Source organism: Microcaecilia unicolor, chromosome 8 (assembly GCF_901765095.1).
Source record: "Microcaecilia unicolor chromosome 8, aMicUni1.1, whole genome shotgun sequence".
Lineage (NCBI taxonomy): Eukaryota > Metazoa > Chordata > Amphibia > Gymnophiona > Siphonopidae > Microcaecilia > Microcaecilia unicolor.
Window position 1 is genome coordinate 159,740,455 of NC_044038.1, and position 17,783 is coordinate 159,758,237.

At 48.4% G+C, this 17,783-nt stretch overlaps 2 protein-coding genes across 3 annotated transcripts in view; both read right to left on the bottom strand.

Annotated features, from left to right (window-relative positions):
* LOC115475423 (fatty acid hydroxylase domain-containing protein 2-like) overlaps nt 1–984 on the bottom strand; it is a 180,939-nt gene extending 179,955 nt beyond the window's left edge. The window contains exon 1 of the mRNA XM_030211131.1: nt 939–984. The gene's annotated coding sequence lies outside the window, so the exon portion shown is untranslated. The remainder of the gene's footprint in view (nt 1–938) is intronic.
* The window catches only part of LOC115475421 (fatty acid hydroxylase domain-containing protein 2-like), a 91,104-nt gene extending 73,628 nt beyond the window's left edge, over nt 1–17,476 (bottom strand). Inside the window, exon 1 of one of the 2 annotated variants that reach the window (XM_030211128.1) lies at nt 17,429–17,476. The gene's annotated coding sequence lies outside the window, so the exon portion shown is untranslated. Of the gene's footprint in view, nt 1–938; nt 996–17,428 lie in introns of those variants that run through there. The other variant, XM_030211122.1, reaches the window with a different exon arrangement.
* Between the last annotated feature and the right edge of the window lie 307 nt (nt 17,477–17,783).

Genomic DNA, 17,783 nt, shown 5'->3' on the forward strand with positions numbered 1-17,783 from the left:
GGGTAAGACCTTGCACGCTAGCTTGAATGCCATCCAGCTGGGTGCCCAGTGCCCAGTGCAATGCTACCTGCCGTCGATATCTTTCTGATATACTCCTCTGACATCGCCACGCTTACCCCAGCATCCTCTGCCATTTTGCTTTCCACCTGCACTCCCGAACGCGTTTTAGCATTGTCCTTTTTGGTACATTTAGTAGCCATAATCGCCCCTGATTTCAGCACAAATCTGTTCATAGACAACAGGGCTTTAGTTTTCCACTCACGCAGAAGTAATATTCAACCGGGAAGATATTTCAAAGCTCAAAGAGAACACTGCCTCTTAGCTCAAGCACATCACGTGACCCCCTCAACCAGTTTTTAATCCACAATAGGACTTTTCCTCCTATCCCATGACCCTCCAATTTCCTCTGTAGCCTTTCATGAGGTACCTTGTCAAACGCCTTTTGAAAATCCATCAACCAGCTCCCCTTTGTCCACATGTTTGTTTACTCCTTCAAAGAATTGAAGTAAATTGGTCAGGCAAGATTTCCCCACACAAAAGCTGTGCTGACTCGGTCTCAGTAATCCATGTCCTTGGATGTGCTCTGTAATTTTGTTTTTAATAATAGCCTCTACCATTTTCCCTGGCACCGACGTCAGACTCACCGGTCTATAATTTCCCGGATCTCCCCTGGAACCTTTTTAAAAAATGGACGTTACATTGGCCACCCTCTAATCTTCCGGTACCACGCTCGATTTTAAGGATAAATTGCATATCACTAGCAGTAGCTCCGCAAGCTCATTTTCCTAATGTCATTTCCAAAATAACAACTGTTTATGGAATCTTCCCTTTCGTTGTTTTATTCTTTGCCTTTCAGAACTAATCTTCCCTTCTCCCTTGGTCATAATCACAGAGTCTGGTCCTTTCTTTTTTTTTTCTCCTGAGATTTCAGCCCTTACCTTTGTTCTGCTCAAGCTCTGAAGCTCTTCCTTGTCTCCAGTCAGAAAGAACTACAGCTACTGCTTCTATTTAGCTACCTGGAGATCAAGTTGCAGTTGATTGGCTCTACTTAGCATGTGGTATGAAGCTGGGCATCTCCCATTATTGAACTTGGCAAAAATCTTAAAGGGAAATATATTTTGTTTCGATTCTTAGGTGTTGAAATAAAAATGCTGCTGTGGATCAGCATGGAAGCAAATTCATCCATCATATAATGCAAGTCTTTGCATCTTAAAAGTATGTTTCTTATTGTTATAACACAAAATGGACTGTCAGAAAACTATCCAATTTAGAAGACTTGGGAAGCAGTAGTTTTTTTTAGTTGGGCTTGGAGGTGGGGAGGGGGGGGGGGAATATCAAGCTACGGATAGATGACATAAAGATCAGGCGAGATCTGATGTTGTGGTTTTACTATTGAAATTAACGTGCTCATCAGACCAGAGATGATGAGTACTAGTCAGACTGGCTTGTCAATTGATCCTTAAATATGTTACATTCACACAAATGGACTAATGGAACAAAAATAGCAAAAATATATACCGGAATTTTTAAAGATAAAGTGTTACATTACCCGCTTGTGAATTAGGACTCCAGATGGTTCACATATTCTGACAGCAATGTGTTCAGTGAAGGAATAGAGGCTGATGAAGGAGGACGGTGTTAGCAAGTGTCTGTATGGATGTGGTTAATACTAACTCGACTTTTGGGGTTTAGATGGGGCACTTTTCCTCTCCACCCTCCCTGCTGTGTGCTGGGACTCAAGTGAGCCCCTGGGAATTGCAGAGATACCTGTCCCAAAGAGTGAAATTTACAATGCCAGCTAGTAAGATTGAAGGTCAAAGGTGAAATCTCTTACCTACTTATTTCATTTCCTTGAGTCTTCATAGATCAGTCCAGATATGTGAGTTGTACTCAGTGGTGTGCTGGAGCAGGCTCTCACAGGCTCGCAAGAGCCGGTTGTTAAGTTTTTAAGAATTTTGGGAGCCGGTTGTTAAAGTAGGGCCCTCCATGGCTACTTTAACAACTGACTCCCAAAATGTGGGCTTGGGCCCCCTGTTGAATTATCTTTTACTTTGCTGATGGGGATGCTGAGCCCTGCCAGCCAAGTAAATAGACCACTGCTGCTCCCCGCTCCTTGTTTCCAGCATGCTGCTCAGAGCAAGACATTGGGAGTGGTGGCAGTCCATTTATTGGCTGCCAGCAAAGGTATGCCTAGCGTGCCCACACGAAGAGAAGGAGGAGAGAGAGGCAAGTGTTGCTCCCCCCCCCCCCCCCCGGCCCTTCTAACTGCAGAGCTGGCTACGTCTGGAGAAAGAGCCTGTTGTTAAAATTTTATCAGCACACCCCTGGTTGTACTCCACAACCAGCAGATGGAGGCAGAGAACACCCACTTTTAGCGACATCATCACTAGTTTAAGGATTGGTGTAGTCCTGTATCTTACCAGTATACTTTGGTCAAAGCTCATGGTACCACTCTATAGTCTAAAACATATAGTGGGAGTGGAGGAGTGGTCTAGTGGCTAGAGCACAGGTCTTGCAATCCAGAGGTGGCCAGATCAAATCCCAGTGCTGCTCCTTGTGATCTTGGGCAAGTCATTTAACCCTCCATTGCCTCAAGTACAAACCTAGATTGTGAGCCCTCCTGGGACAGAGAAATATCCAGTGTACCTGAATGCAGTGGCGTACCAAGGGCAGGGCGGTGGGGGTGGTCTGTCCCAGGTGCACGCTGCTGGAGGGTGCAGAGAGCAGCCACACGCCTGTCGGCTCCGCTGGTTCCCTGCTCCCTCTGCCCCGGAACAGGTTACTTCCTGTTCTGGGGCAGAGGGAGCACGGAACCAGCGGAGCCGACAGACGCGCGGCTGCTCTCTGCACCCTCCAGCAGCCAAGAATGCACCCGAGGGAGGGAGCTTGATGCGCCGGGGAGGGGGGTGTCATTGCGTCGTGGGTGGGTGTGTTGTGCTGCACCCTGGGGGGACGGACGCCGCTGCACCCGGGGGGGGGGGGGTGCGCAGTGGCGATCCGCTCCAGATGGCAGCTGACCTAGGATCACTACTGCCTGAATGTAACTCACCTTGAGCTACTACTGAAAAAGGTGTGAGCAAAATCTAAATAAATATGTGTGATATACAATAAAGGAAGAATCACAACAGATATACACAACCAGGAATCAATATGTCCTGATCTAAACTCTGTACCCTGATAGAGTACAACTGAAATTTTTATAGATGCTCCCTGTTACTACTTCATCTATTGATTGGCATAGATAGGTAGTATTTAGAGACCCCTTATAGTTATTTGTAGTCTCTCTCTCTTTGTTTCTCTTTGTTTCCCTTTTTTCCTCTTTTGTATTTTCTAACTGTGCCTTTCTCTTGAGCTTGCTTTTGACTCCTTCCCAAATATTGAGGTTATTTCTTATTGCTACTGCACTTTTTCTGATGAAGACTTGATTACAAATTACATAAATAAAAAAGTTAAAAAATAAACTAACCAAATGAAATAAAAATCATAATTGTTCATCCTGACTTCTATTCTTCTCAAATTGCTGTGCTTTTGATACTGAGCTGTGCAGGGTCTTTGACTGCTGGTCTAGGGAGCGTTAGCAGTTCTGCAAGGGAATAAAGGCTCTTCACCCATCCTACACCACCCACCCATTCCAAGGGTAGAATCTCCTATCTAATCTACCTTCTCCTTAGCCTTTCCCCTTTAATTGTCTTTCTTCTTATAAAACAGTTCCTTATAAAAAGAACAACAACACTGCAATATCTGTTCTGCATTAATTCTAAGAGAATCCATTTGTCTCCACTTCTCTGCTTGGAGAACAGAATTTACCCAGCAAAGGGAACAATTAACTGTTCTAAAAGTAGTTTCTCCCAAGATTTTATATGAAGCCTTTCTACTAGAAGGAAATTTCCTCAAGATTCAGTTGAAAAACATAAAACAAACCCAAAACAAAACAGCAAAAACAAAAAACTGTGCCTGAACCAGTGTGTTTTTTCTAGCAAAAAAGGTGCCCGGTACTCAAATGCTAGGCCACCCTTCAAGGGTGGGGTGATCACTGAAGGACCCACCCCACAATAGCCAGGCCCCCTGCAATCACTTAACCCTCCATTGCCCCAGGTACAAATAAGTACCTGTATACAATATGTAAGCCGCATTGAGCCTGCCATGAGTGAGAAAGCACGGGGTACAAATGTACCAAAAAAAAACTGTCACAGAATCTATGACAAGGCAGAATTGGTGTGTAGAACCTGAGCTCTTTCATTAAAACTTGGGGTCCATGGGTCAATTTTAGCAGACAATGGAAAAGGTGCCGGTACTCAGTACCCCCAGGTACCCCCTCAAAAAAAGCCCTGAAGCAAAACGTAAAGGTTCCCATTTAGATCTAGCAGGTCCACTCTGGGAAACAGCAAGTAGGAGAGTATCTCAGTCTGTTCTTTTTGGAGTTGGAGGTGCTAACAGTTTGCTGAGCCCTTTTCCTAAACTTAAAGGTTTCTCCTTGTGGGCGCAGAAAGAAAATGAAGGGCAGATCCTGAAAAAGTGCAGTGCCTGCTTCATTCGGGAGTCTTCATGCCAATGTCCCCAAAGGAGCAGGGGCTTGGCTGTTACTCCATCTATTTAGTATTACCCAAGAAAAAAAGGGTTTCATCTAATTCTGGGCCTCAGGGGAATCAATGCAGCCTTGTAGTCTATGATTGTGGCAGTCCAGTCAGGGGAATTGTTAGCATCTCTTGATTTGTTAGAGGACTGCTTACACACTGCAATTTGTGCCAGTCATCAGAAATTTGAGCACTTTCAGTTCCGAACAGTGCTACTGTAGCCAGAATCTTCTCAAAGATTCTGCTAGTGGTGGCGTTTTGTGCCATAGTGCCATGTGACTCATTGGCAATTAAAGAAACATACTATACAGGAGTTACATTTTGTTGTATTGAATCAAGTAAAATCTGAGAGAGGGGGTAATGTCCCTTTAATGTTATTGAGAAAGGAACAACGCCTAATATTCAGGTGGAACACGGTGATTCCTTGTGGCCTTAATAAAGAAATAGAGTGGCTGAGCATATAGTTGACGGTGTTTAAATACCGAGGTACAATTAAGCAACGTTTAGAAAAACAAACGGATAGAACCTATGAAAAAGTCATATGACTATATGAACCACCGTTAATGAGTCCATCTGCTTGTTTTTTCAACGCTGTCTCACTCCACGTCGGGATCTTTACAGTTAATCATTAACAGTGGTTCATATAGTCATATGACTTTTTCATAGGTTCCATCCGTTTGTTTTTCTAAATGTTGTTTAATTTTACCTCGGGACTTTCTAAGTTCACAGAATATCTTTGTACTTGTCCCTGACGATATGGGGCGGGGTTTAGGGAAACATCAGCTGTTTTTAAACTAGAACTCACTGCTCAAACAAATGGAGGATAATTTCCTTTTATCTTTTGATGGCCATTCATATACAATTCTTTGTTCTAAATTAGGCAATTCATTTAGAACTTCTGCTCATATATTGTGAAGATATACCCTGGTAAGTCATTCTTTCCCTTGCATTTTAATACATGATAACTTCTTAACACTCATGATACTATGACCATACTATTACAACAAGTCATTCTATTGACGCTTTTGCACATTAGGTCATAGGGTAAGTGTGAAAGGTCACCATATTATATCATTTAAAACTAATTCGATGTTCTTGCACATAAAGTTTTGTTAAAAGTGCACATAGGCATATTCTCAAAGCACTTAGCCTTCCAAAGTTCCATAGAAACCTATGAAACTTTGGAAGGCTAAGTGCTTTGAAAATATGCCTCATGGTAACATAGTAGATGCCGGCAGAAAAAGACCTGCACAGTCCATCCAGTCTGCCCAACAAGACAACTCATATGTGCTACTTTTTGTGTATACCCTACTTTGATTTGTACCTGCGCTCTTCAGGTCACTGACCGTATAAGTCTGCCCAGCACTATCCCTGTGTTATGATTCTACCAGTTTGGCAGGGGAAAGGGGTGGACTTCATTCCTGATTGGCTGCCAGGGTTTGTGCTGACGTCAGTGGGTAGTACTTAAGCCTGCATTTGACTATCCATTCTGCTTTGACCTTACTCCTGTGGTGACTCAAAAGCCGGGCAGTCCTCTGTCAGAACGTGCTCAGTGCGCTGAGCTTTCCTTCCCTGTGTGCAGCTCTCTGTTGGAAGCCAGCTGCTTGTTAGTCAGTGGGGGCTGGGCTTTCCTCAGCCTTCCTTTCAGCTAAGCTGCTTGTCTGAGAATGTCCTCTTGGGTTGTTTATTTTGGTTGTTTGTTTTCTCTAGGATTTCTCTTGTCCCAGCCTGCTGGCTCAGTGAGTTTAACCCTTTATGTACTGTGTGTATTGAGTCCCTGCCTCTGACAGTGTGTTTGTTCTGTAGGCTGTGCTCCCCCTCATCTCCCCTCATTGGGAGCTTTCTCTCTGAGGCCCTCATGATCAAAAGCAAACTCTGGCACTAGAGGCTGTTAACGCCATACTAGCGCCAGAGTTTGCAGCCGACCCATGATCAGAGCCCTCGAGCGCCTGAAACAGCGCACTCGAGGGCTCTCAGCGCAAGTAGCATGCAAATGCATGCTAAACAGGGCTTCTAGGGCAATTAGCTTGCAAATTCATGCTAATTGGCGCTTAACGCATTCTTCCCCAATGATCAGCGACTAGCGCGCCAAAGATTGGGTCGCTGGCCGCAGCAAAATCAACGCGAGCTCCGAGCTGGCGTTAGATTTTGCAGTTCATTGAGGAGGAATGGTGAGCCCTGTCCAGCATGCAGTTGCATGCTGGCAGGCCCCCGTTCCCCCCCAAGGCAACAGCACACGGGACTAGAGGTCCAGAGGACCTCCGGTCCCTCCTCCCCGACGATCCGAACCCCCCCCCCCCCGAAATCTTCGTGGCCGCCTCCGGCCAAGCGTTGTCTCACCCTCCCACCAGTGCCGTGGGGGGGGGGGGGCTGGAGGTTCGGTGGGCCTCCATCCCCCCAAACCCCAAAAAATCCTTGTGGCCGCTGTAATCTACCGACGAGGGGGGTGGGGCTGGAGGTCCACCCCACACTCCTCCCTCCCTCCCGGCCCCCCTACCTTTGTTGGAGGAGGGACGCAGCCTGCATGCCTCCCTCCTCTTCCTTTCGACGCCGCTTCAAAATGGCGGCGCCCAGCCCCGCCCATTGCATCCTGGGATGCACTGGGCGGGGCTTCATACCATGTAAGGGAATCGCTCCCTTATATTGTATGTAGCCCCGCCCAGCGCATCCCAGGATGCAATGGGCGGGGCTGGGCGCCGCCATTTTGAAGCGGCGTTGAAAGGAAGAGGAGGGAGGCATGCAGGCTGCGTCCCTCCTCCAACAAAGGTAGGGGGGCCGGGAGGGAGGAGGGTGGGGTTACGTGTCACCACGGACCAACAGGGGTTTGTGGAGAACGCCGGGGGGGGGAGGAGTTGGGGTGGGCTGGAGGTCCGGTGGACCTCTAGGCCCCCCCCCCCGTCGATGGATCACAATGATTTCTGGGGGTTTGGGGGGCTGGAGACCCACCGATCCTCCAGCCCCCCCCCCCCCCCCGTCGCAGAGGGAGGGTAGGGCAGCGTTTCGGCAAACAAGTCCTCTGGGGGTTCTTGGGGGGAGGCTGGAGAACCACCGGATCTCCAGCCCTCCGTGAACATGGGGGGGGGTCGTCGGGGGGACCGGAGGTCCACCGGACCTCCAGCCCCCCCCCCCATCGCTTGGTGTGAGGGTGGGAGTCGGTTTGGCCGGCGGCGCCGGCGGCCTCTTTGTTGGGGGATCGGCAGGCCACTTTGACAGTTTGGGGCTTTTGACAGCCCAGACCTGTCAAAGAAGTGCGGGAGGATTGTGCTGAGCGCATGTGGAGAGGAGGAGTGGCCTAGTGGTTAGGGTGGTGGACTTTAGTCCTGGGGAACTGAGGAACTGAGTTTGATTCCCAGCACAGGCAGCTCCTTGTGACTCTGGGCAAGTCACTTAACCCTCCATTGCCTGCCGCATTGAGCCTGCCATGAGTGGGAAAGCGCGGGGTACAAATGTAACAAAAAAAAAAAAATGCTCTGGCGCAATTCTCCCGCACTTCAACATGATAATCAAAGATAATAGCGCTGCTTAGATTTGCATGCATTATCTTTGATCATCGATGCAGAAAAGCCCTGCGCTGTACTGGTGCTATTTTTAGGGCGCTGTTTGGAACAGCACGGGGCTTTTGATCATGAGGGCCTGATTGTTTGTTGTGTTTAGGAGCTCTCACTCTCCCTCCTGTGCCTGCTGGCTCTGTCAGCTTAACCCTTTGTGTTCTGTGCCTCTGCCTTCTGTGGTTTGAGGCAAAGGCTTTCTGCCCACGTTTGGGTCTTGTACCTCTGGCCCCTGGCTGGGGCCTATCTCACCCTTTCCTTGGCTTGCTGTCTTAGTTCCCCTGTCCTGCGCTAGGCCCGGGGAGGGCGTGGCTTCACTCTGGTTCTGTTGTTTCCCCTTCTGCCCTATCGCTGGTGTTTAGCGCGTGTCTGGCATCTTGGGGTCCCGGGGGGCCCTCTGGGTTCTTTCACCCCTCCCTGTGTGTGATTGGGTTCCAGTTCGGCCGTGAGGCCCGCACGTGTGGCTCTGTGCGCTTGGGTTCCAGATCGGCCGCGAGGCCACCCTGTATGCCTATTTCCCTTTCTTCCTGAGGTCCGCGAGGGAGGGTAGCTTAGGGGTATTGTGTAGCTGGGGTGTGTGGTGGTGGGTCGGTCTCCCCTTGGCCTGGGTCGGCGCTCTGCTGGCCTCGGCCAGGGTCTAAGGGCTCACAACAAACCCAAAGGATTACAGAACATCAAAGCCATTAGCTCGACCGAACCATCCCCCATGCAGCTGCTCCAGCAACTGCATGCTCAGCTACAACAGGTATCGGGAGTCGTGAACGCGCTGAGTCAGCGAGTGGACTCGCTGACCGGCACTGGGGCTGCGGCGGCCCCGTCGGCTCTCACCCCGCCGGGTCCCCTCGCATGTGGCCGAGGCCTTCGGGTGGCTCAGCCTCCTTGGTACCAGGGCGATAGTAAGACCTGCCGGGGCTTCCTCAATCAGTGCCAAATTGTTTTCGAGTTGCAGGCCCGGGATTTTCCGTCGGATAGAGTGAAGGTGGCATATATTATCTCCTTACTGGCAGGACCCGCTCTGGCCTGGGCCTCTCCATTATGGGAGAAGAAGGATCCCCTCCTGGATAACTTGGCAGAGTTTCTGAAGCAATTTTGGCTCATCTTTGAGGAACCTGGGAAGCCCTCCTCGGCGGCGACTCAGCTGTTGAACCTACATCAGGGTCGCCTCTCTATGGGCGAGTACGCCATCCAATTTGGGGTATCGGCCAATTAAGGACGAACTCACAGGTCGGGAGCTGCCCTCAGATCTGAACGACCTTATCCGCCTCTGTACCCAGGTGGACATCCGTTTCAGGGAACCAGCCTGTGAACGTTGCGCCAGTCAGCAGGTTGGAGGGGCTAGCTCGAAGAGTTCACCCAAGAACCCGGCCTTCCAGTTGCCGGGTGGTCAAGATGGGTATGAACCTATGCAAGTGGACTGAACGGCCCAAGAGAGACAGCAGAGATGCTCTAAGGGACTGTGCCTGCATTGTGGAGTGAAGGGGCACTTTGTCCGTGAGTGCCCAAAGAGAAGGAAATCGGGAAACCAGCAGCCCTGATACCTGCTAGGGAGACAGGGTCAGGGCCGAAGTCCATCTCCCCTTGGACGCAAGTTTTGGTGCCCGTGTTGCTGGCGATCAAGGATAATCCTTGTTTTGCGGCATTAGTTGACTCGGGTGCGGGAGGCAACTTTATTAGTGCAGACCTGGTGCGGGTTCATCAAATTCCCACTGAGGCGTTACCCCAGTCCATCACTGTTTCAGCGGCCTTGGGACTGGTCCGGGGAGTCTCTTACGCTCCAGGACCGTGCCTATAACAATACGGGTAGGAGTGTTACACAAGGAAGTCATCTCCTTTTACGTCCTACCGTCGGCCACTGAGTCCATCATCCTGGGATTACCCTGGCTTCGCCTACACAACCCCTGCATTGATTGGGCCCGGGGTGAATTGGTGGCGTGTGGCCCGTGCTGCCGGAGAGTATGTTTGGACAAGGTCTCACCAGCCCCTGTGACACTTCCTCTGGATCAAGCCAATGTGATGTTACCTGGGTCATATAAATCTTTTAGAGATATCTTTTCCAAGCAGCATGCAGAGATTCTGCCTCCCCACCGCTCCTACGATTGCGCCATAGAGCTGCTACCTGGCACCGGGTATACCCGCTGTCTCATCCGGAGACAGAAGCCATGTCTCAATATATCCGTGAGAACCTAGCTCGAGAGTTCATTCGTCCATCTAAATCGCCAGCGGGCGCTGGATTCTTCTTTGTGGAGAAGAAAGACGGGGTTTGCGCCCCTGCATTGATTACAGAGGACTTAACGCTATCACCCAAAAGGACAAATACCCCCTACCCTTGATTTTGGAAATGTTCGACCGCCTCCAGGGGGCCCAGATCTTCTCCAAGCTCGATCTCAGGGGGGCTTACAACCTCGTGCGGATCAAGGAGGGGGATGAGTGGAAGACGGCATTTAACACTCGCGATGGACATTACGAATACCTGGTGATGCCGTTTGGCCTAGCCAATGCCCCAGCCGTCTTCTAGGCCTTCATGAATGATATCTTCAGAGACCTCTTGTATCAGTTTGTGATGGTTTACATGGATGACATCTTAATTTTCTAGAGGACTGAGGAAGATCACCTGGAACATGTGAAGGTGGTACTGCAACGGTTGAGGGAGAACCATCTCTATGTGAAGCTGGAGAAATGTGAGTTCCATCGCTCCAAACTGCTCTTCCTGGGGTACGTCATTTTGAACCACGGGCTGCGCATGGATCCCAATAAGTTGACGGCCATCCTGCACTGGCAGCAGCCCACCAGGCGCAAGGCTCTCCAGCGCTTCTTAGGTTTCGCAAACTATTACAGGCAGTTCATTTGGAACTACTCATCTCTAACTGCTCCCCTTACTGCCTTGACCAAGAAGAGTGCTGACGCCTGCAACTGGTCTCCTGAGGCGTGTAAGGCTTTTGAAGACCTTAAGCAGGCTTTCATCGGAGCACCAGTGTACGCCATCCCAACCCGGCAAGTAAATTTTTCGTGGAAGTGGACGCATCATCGGTTGGCGTAGGAGCAGTGCTGTCGCAGGCCCACTCCAGTGGGAAGCTTCTCCCGTGTGCCTTCTTTTCTAAGAAGTATACCCCCGCCGAGAAAAATTATGCCATCGGGGACCAGGAGCTGTTGGCCATTACCAAAACCCTCATCCACACCCTTGTCACCTCTCGTTTAGACTACTGCAATCTGCTTCTTGCTGGCTTCCCACTTAGTCACCTCTCCCCTCTCCAGTCGGTTCAAAACTCTGCTGCCCGTCTCATCTTCAGCCAGGGTCACTTTACTCATACTACCCCTCTCCTCAAGACCCTTCACTGGCTCCCTATCCGTTTTCGCATCCTGTTCAAACTTCTTCTACTAACCTATAAATGTACTCACTCTGCTGCTCCCCAGTATCTCTCCACACTCGTCCTTCCCTACACCCCTTCCCGTGCACTCTGCTCCATGGATAAATCCTTCTTATCTGTTCCCTTCTCCACTACTGCCAACTCCAGACTTTGCGCCTTCTGTCTCGCTACACCCTACACCTGGAATAAACTTCCTGAGCCCCTACGTCTTGCCCCATCCTTGGCCACCTTTAAATCTAGACTGAAAGCCCACCTCTTTAACATTGCTTTTGACTCGTAACCACTTGTAACCATTCGCCTACACCTACCCTCCTCTCTTCCTTCCCGTTCACATTAATTGATTTGATTTGCTTACTTTATTTATTTTTTTGTCTATTAGATTGTAAGCTCTTTGAGCAGGGACTGTCTTTCTTCTATGTTTGTGCAGCGCTGCGTACGCCTTGTAGCACTATAGAAATGCTAAATAGTAGTAGTAGTAAATTGGCTCTGGAAGAATGGTGTCACCTGCTAGAACGGGCACAGGAGCCCTTCACGGTATTCACGGACCATAAAAATTTGACCTACTTACGGGAAGCGAGAAGGCTGAATCCTGGCCAGGCCCGGTGGGCATTATTCTTCTCCCACTTTGACTTCACCCTGACCTACCGTTCGGCGGAGAAGAACATCAAGGCAGACGCCCTCTCCAGGTCCATGGAGGCTGACCTGGAGGAGGAACCTCTACAGTATGTAATCAAACCTGATGCCATTGTGACCGCTATGACACTAGCAGTACCTGCGGGGATGACTTTTGTACCACCCCAGCTGAGAGAAAGGACGCTCCAATGGGGGCAGGCGTCCCGCATGGCAGGACATCCCGGGATCCTGGAGACCAAGCGGTTTATCTCCCAGCAGTATTGGTGGCCCTCACTTGATCGGGATCTGCAGGAGTTTGTGGCCGCGTGTCTGGAGTATGCCCGGCATGAAGCCGACCGGCGAAGACCCCAGGGGTTGCTGATGCCTTTACCGGTACCTGAGAGACCGTGGACCCATATTGCCATGGATTTTGTTAAGGATCTTCCTAATTCGGATGGGCATACAGTGGTTTGGGTAGTGGTGGACCGGTTCTCTAAAATGGCCCACTTCGTACCCATGCCTAACCTGCCTTCGGCGGTGAAGCTGGCACAATATTTCATCCACTCTATTTTCCGTCTCCATAGCTTGCCGGAATCCATTACCTCGGATCGGGGAGTACAATTTGTCTCTAAGTTCTGGCGAGCCCTGAATCGAGCCCTGGATGTGAAGTTGAACTTCTCGTCGGGATAGCATCCACAGTCTAACGGCCAAACAGAACGTATTAATCAAGGCCTGAAGCAGTTCTTGAGGATGTATGTCAATGAACACCACAATGACTGGAGTCAGCTGCTTCCTTGGGCCGAGTTCGCTCATAACTACCGGGTGAGCTCGGCCACTGGCGCTTCGCCCTTTTACATCGTGTATGGAAGACATCCCCGGATACCAGCCCCCTTGAAAACCAACTCGGATGTCCCTGCAGTGGCCGAAGCAGTGACTTCTCTCCAAGCCACTTGGTCGTCCGTTCAGAAGGCTCTTCGGGTGACCTCCGCTCATATGAAACAGCAAGTGGATAAGTATCGAAGAGTGGAACCGCGTTTTCAGCCGGGCGACTTGGTGTGGCTGTCCACTCGTAATCTTCGTCTGAAGATACCATCCTCCCGCTTTGCACCTCGATTTGTGGGTCCGTATCCCATTGTGAGACAAGTGAACCGTGTATGCTATCAGCTGAAGTTACCATCTACGTTACAGGTACATAACACATTTCATGTGTCCCTGCTCAAGCCAGTGGTTCTGAGAAGAGGTGCCTTACCCGCTTTGCCTGCTAGCCCAGCTGTGTCTGCCTCCCAGGGGGAGTATGAGGTCCGGGATGTCTTGGATACGTGGCGCTTCCGGGGACATCTTCAGTATCTCATTGCGTGGAGGGGATATGGACCGGCCGACAACTCCTGGGAGGACGCTGCTCATGTACACGCTCCGGTCTTGACCAGACGATTCCATCGCCTCTTCCCTCATAAACCTAAACCTTGTGCCCGGGGTAGGGGGGGCCCTTGAGGGGGGGTGATGTTATGATTCTACCGGTTTGGCAGGGGAAAGGGGTGGACTTCATTCCTGATTGGCTGCCAGGGTTTGTGCTGATGTCAGTGGGTAGTACTTAAGCCTGCATGTGACTATCCATTCTGCTTTGACGTTACTCGTGTGGTGACTCGAAAGCCGGGCAGTCCTCTGTCAGAACGTGCTCAGTGCTCTGACTTTGATCTGAGTTCCCTGTTCAGGGATTTCTTTCCTTCCCCTGTGTTTGTGTTAGCTGGGGCAGCGTGTGTGTGTGTGTGTCATAGGCGGTCGGTGGCCCAACTATTTGGGGAGGCTAAATGGGGCGGGGTTAGGGGCGGGGCCAGGGGCAGGGCTTACATCCATAATTGTCTGACAACACAGAAAAAAAATAAGTAAAAATAAGTCACAATTAATACCTTTTATTAAATTTAGATATTAAATATGTATCGTATGTCAAAGAATAAAGTGGTTGCTCAAAGCATGTACTAACAACAATTGCTCAACTGCAAAACACTATGCACAAATTTGTGCAAAAACACACTCATAAACCTTACTGTACCATAACACTGGGCAGACCCTAATAAAGCAATATACCACCCATATGGAAAATGCAGACCGTCAACAATATGAAACAAGGGATCATAATATCACAATTCTCATGTAGAGCCACAAAACACCCTTTTAGGGTGGAAAGTGTTCACAATGAGCTCCTTTTATGAACGACTATATGTAGATCCTTCAAGAGGTAGTGTGTCATGATTTAGGCTCTAAAACCCTTTCTGATGATTTGGTGCCACCTCAGTAAGGCCAATACACAATCTCTCCACTGCAAAACATTATACACAAACTTGTGCAAAAACACACTCATAACCTTACCAAACCATAACAGTACTAATTCCAAGGACAGGACGAGCTACAACCTTATGCGTGGAAAGGCAGCACTGTAATTACACTGGGCTCTAAAACACCAGTGCACAACCTAGTGAAACAAAAAGGGCTGCAAATACTACACGCTAGCAGAATACTGCACCTTGAACACACATGAAAAACACATGACACAACAGATATGAAGGCAAAATACTGAACTGGAAAGTTACCTCAAGAAGTCAGACTCAGCTGCAGCAATACTAGAAAAATTGAAACTTACATGCAAAACATCACAGATGCACATTTCCAAAAGCTGACATATTCCAGTTAATAAATTCTGAATAAAATACTTTTTTCTACCTTTGTTGTCTGATAATTTAGTTTTTCTATTCGCTTTGGTCCCAGTGTCTTCTGTTTTATGCAGTGTCTTCTTTACATTTGATATTTTTTCACTCACCATGACCACCATCCTCCTGTGTCCTTATGTTCTCTCCCCCTGCCTTCCCCTCATCCATGTCCAGCAATTTCCTCTCTCCCCTCCATCCATCCATTTTATTTATTTATTACATTTTTACCCCGCGCTTTCCCACACATGGCAGGCTCAATGCGGCTTACATAGTAACAATATAAAAAAATTACAAATCATAAGAAGAATATACAATTTGTGGTAAACGTAAATATTTCACCAGTCCTTCGAACACATAGGGAAAAGAGAACAAGCTGGACTGCTACAAAAGTCTACACAGAAAGCATATTCTAACAAAACACCTAATCTTGGTCATATGGAAAATATGAATAAAGTCTCATCAAAAACAGAAACAATGACCCCAAAGTAGACAAAGAAATGTGCAGGCAAAATCATAAATTGGAACCCCCAAGAAGCCAGATTCTGCCTACAGTAAAACACAGGAGAAACAGAAGCAGACATACACTTCCTCCTGTGTTGTGCAGAATACAAAAGTATTAGATATGCTGCCCATTCAGATTCCCAAAGCTGACCTATTCACAGCACTAAACCACTGTGTGAAAATGGATTAGGAACCTGGGAGTATTTTAAAGATGATCCTGAGCCTTTCCTTCTGTTTTAAAGCCTTTTTATTCCCATCCTGTTGCCATTTTAAATAAGATAAAATCCCACACCACTATCTTCATTCTAAATCAAACTGTGAGATTTTAAAAAATGTTAAATTGTCCAAAAACGTGAGATGGCTTTGGTCATGAACTGCAAGGACTTTAGGCAAAACCAATGCTTATGTACATGAACTAGGGGCCCTTTCACTATATCCTGATGTCCAGCAATTTCCTCTCTCCCCTCCCCTCCAGCGATCTGTTCTCTCTCTCTCTCCCTTCCCTCCCATCCCATCCATGGCCATGAATCTCCCTGCCCTCCCTCAGCTCCCCAACAGCCCTCCGAGTCCTCTCCCCCCCCGCGCGCACACGAGTGTGTTAAACCTGTCCTTTTTCTTTCAGTAGCCGCGAGCGACGTGAAGGCACTGCGAACTCGCCAGCTTCAAATTCTCCCTTTCCTCTTCACACAGTGTCTGTCCCGCCTTCGCGGAAACAGGAAATACGTCATCGTATGAGGCAGCCTGGACAGAGAAATCATATTAATTTGCTAATTCTGTTTAACTTTGGTTCAGTCCTGTAAAGTGGTAGAATGCCATCTGGTTTTAATTACTCAAATGTCTAGCTTTTGCTAGACTAGAGGTTAGAAAGGTCAGTGAGAAATAAAACTTTCTTTGTCCCTTTTTGAGTGATGGATTGTTAAGGCTAGCAAGGCATACTGGACAGTCTCGAGGGGATCAGCAAGCAGGCAGTTTTAAAAGATTAGGTTGAATGCTGTTTAGAGAGAAGGACTTCTGATAGTTTAGATTTAAATAAGTTCTTGATAATTTAGATTCTGTCTTATAAGGAATTCTGATTTCTGCTTATTTTAAAATATGTTTTATTCTGTTTAATTAATAAGTTCTATTTCTTCCTGTAAGATACCTTTTCAATTCAGTGTTACATCTTTGACTTTTCAAGTGAGATTTCCTACAGTTTAAGAGGTCATCATCTGGTTTGAATTATCCACATTCCTAGCTAGTTCTGTGTGAAGCTAAAATTTGAAAGAGGTCAGGAAAAGTCAACTCTTTTCCTTGATAGATTATAGCTAAGTGTAGGACTGGCCTCCTGAAAGTAATAACAAACCATGTCTGTGTGCCATTAAGCAAGATTAGCCCCTTAATGAACCCAGTTAGCATTATGTGAATAATAATAAAATGCAGGAGATAGGTGCCACATTGTCTAGTTTGAGAGGCCCCAGGTCGTAGGTCAGTTTAGGAAATATCTGAAACCTATGTAACTGATATTTTGAGTAAATGTGTAGAGATAATTAGTTCAAGACAAGGTAATCAATCTATTCCTTACCATCTGGTGAGAAAGGGGGGCTGGAGGGGTTTAGGACAATATATAAATGAGAAAAGAAGCAGCTTATGTTAGACGAGAAGGAGACAGAAGAGACAGGAGAGCTAAGACACAGAGACACAAGACACAGAGAGCTGAAGAGAAGGAGAGAGCTAGCGCTGATGTCCTACTTTGTTTGCTGGCAAATAAAGAAGACTTCTCTCTCATTCTGGTGTGTGGTGTTTGACTCCTGAAGTAGATTCTGCTAACAATAGTGGTAATTCCTGCATCAGTAAAGGCGGGACGGACACTGTGTGAAGAGGAAAGGGAAAACTTGAAGCAGTGTCTTCATGTCGCTCGCTGCTACTGAAAGAAAAAGGACAGGTTCAATACTCTTGCGTGGGGGGGGGGGGGGTGCGGAACGGACGGGGAGGGAGGTAGGAGCGGGGGAGGGCTGCCGGTCGGGCGAGCCGAGGGCGGGAAGGAGTCGCGCTGCGCGGGGACAGCTGGGTAAGCCTCCCCAAGCCTCTTATACAGGGCGCCTATGGTGTGTGTGTGTGTGTGTGTATGTGTGCTATCAGCTCACCTGCTTCCAGCTGGGCTTTCCTTCCCTGTGTGCAGCTCTCTGTGGGAAGCCAGCTGCTTGTTAGTCAGTGGGGGCTGGGCTTTGCTCAGCCTTCCTTTCAGCTAAGCTGCTTGTCTGAGAATGTCCTCTTGGGTTGTTTATTTTGGTTGTTTGTTTTCTCTAGGATTTCTCTTGTCCCAGCCTGCTGGCTCAGTGAGTTTAACCCTTTATGTACTGTGTGTATTGTGTCCCTGCCTCTGACAGTATGTTTGTTCTGTAGGCCGTACTCCCGGAGCTTTCTCTCTGATTGTTTGTTGTGTTTAGGAGCTCTCACTCTCCCTCGTGTGCCTGCTGGCTCTGTCAGCTTAACCCTTTG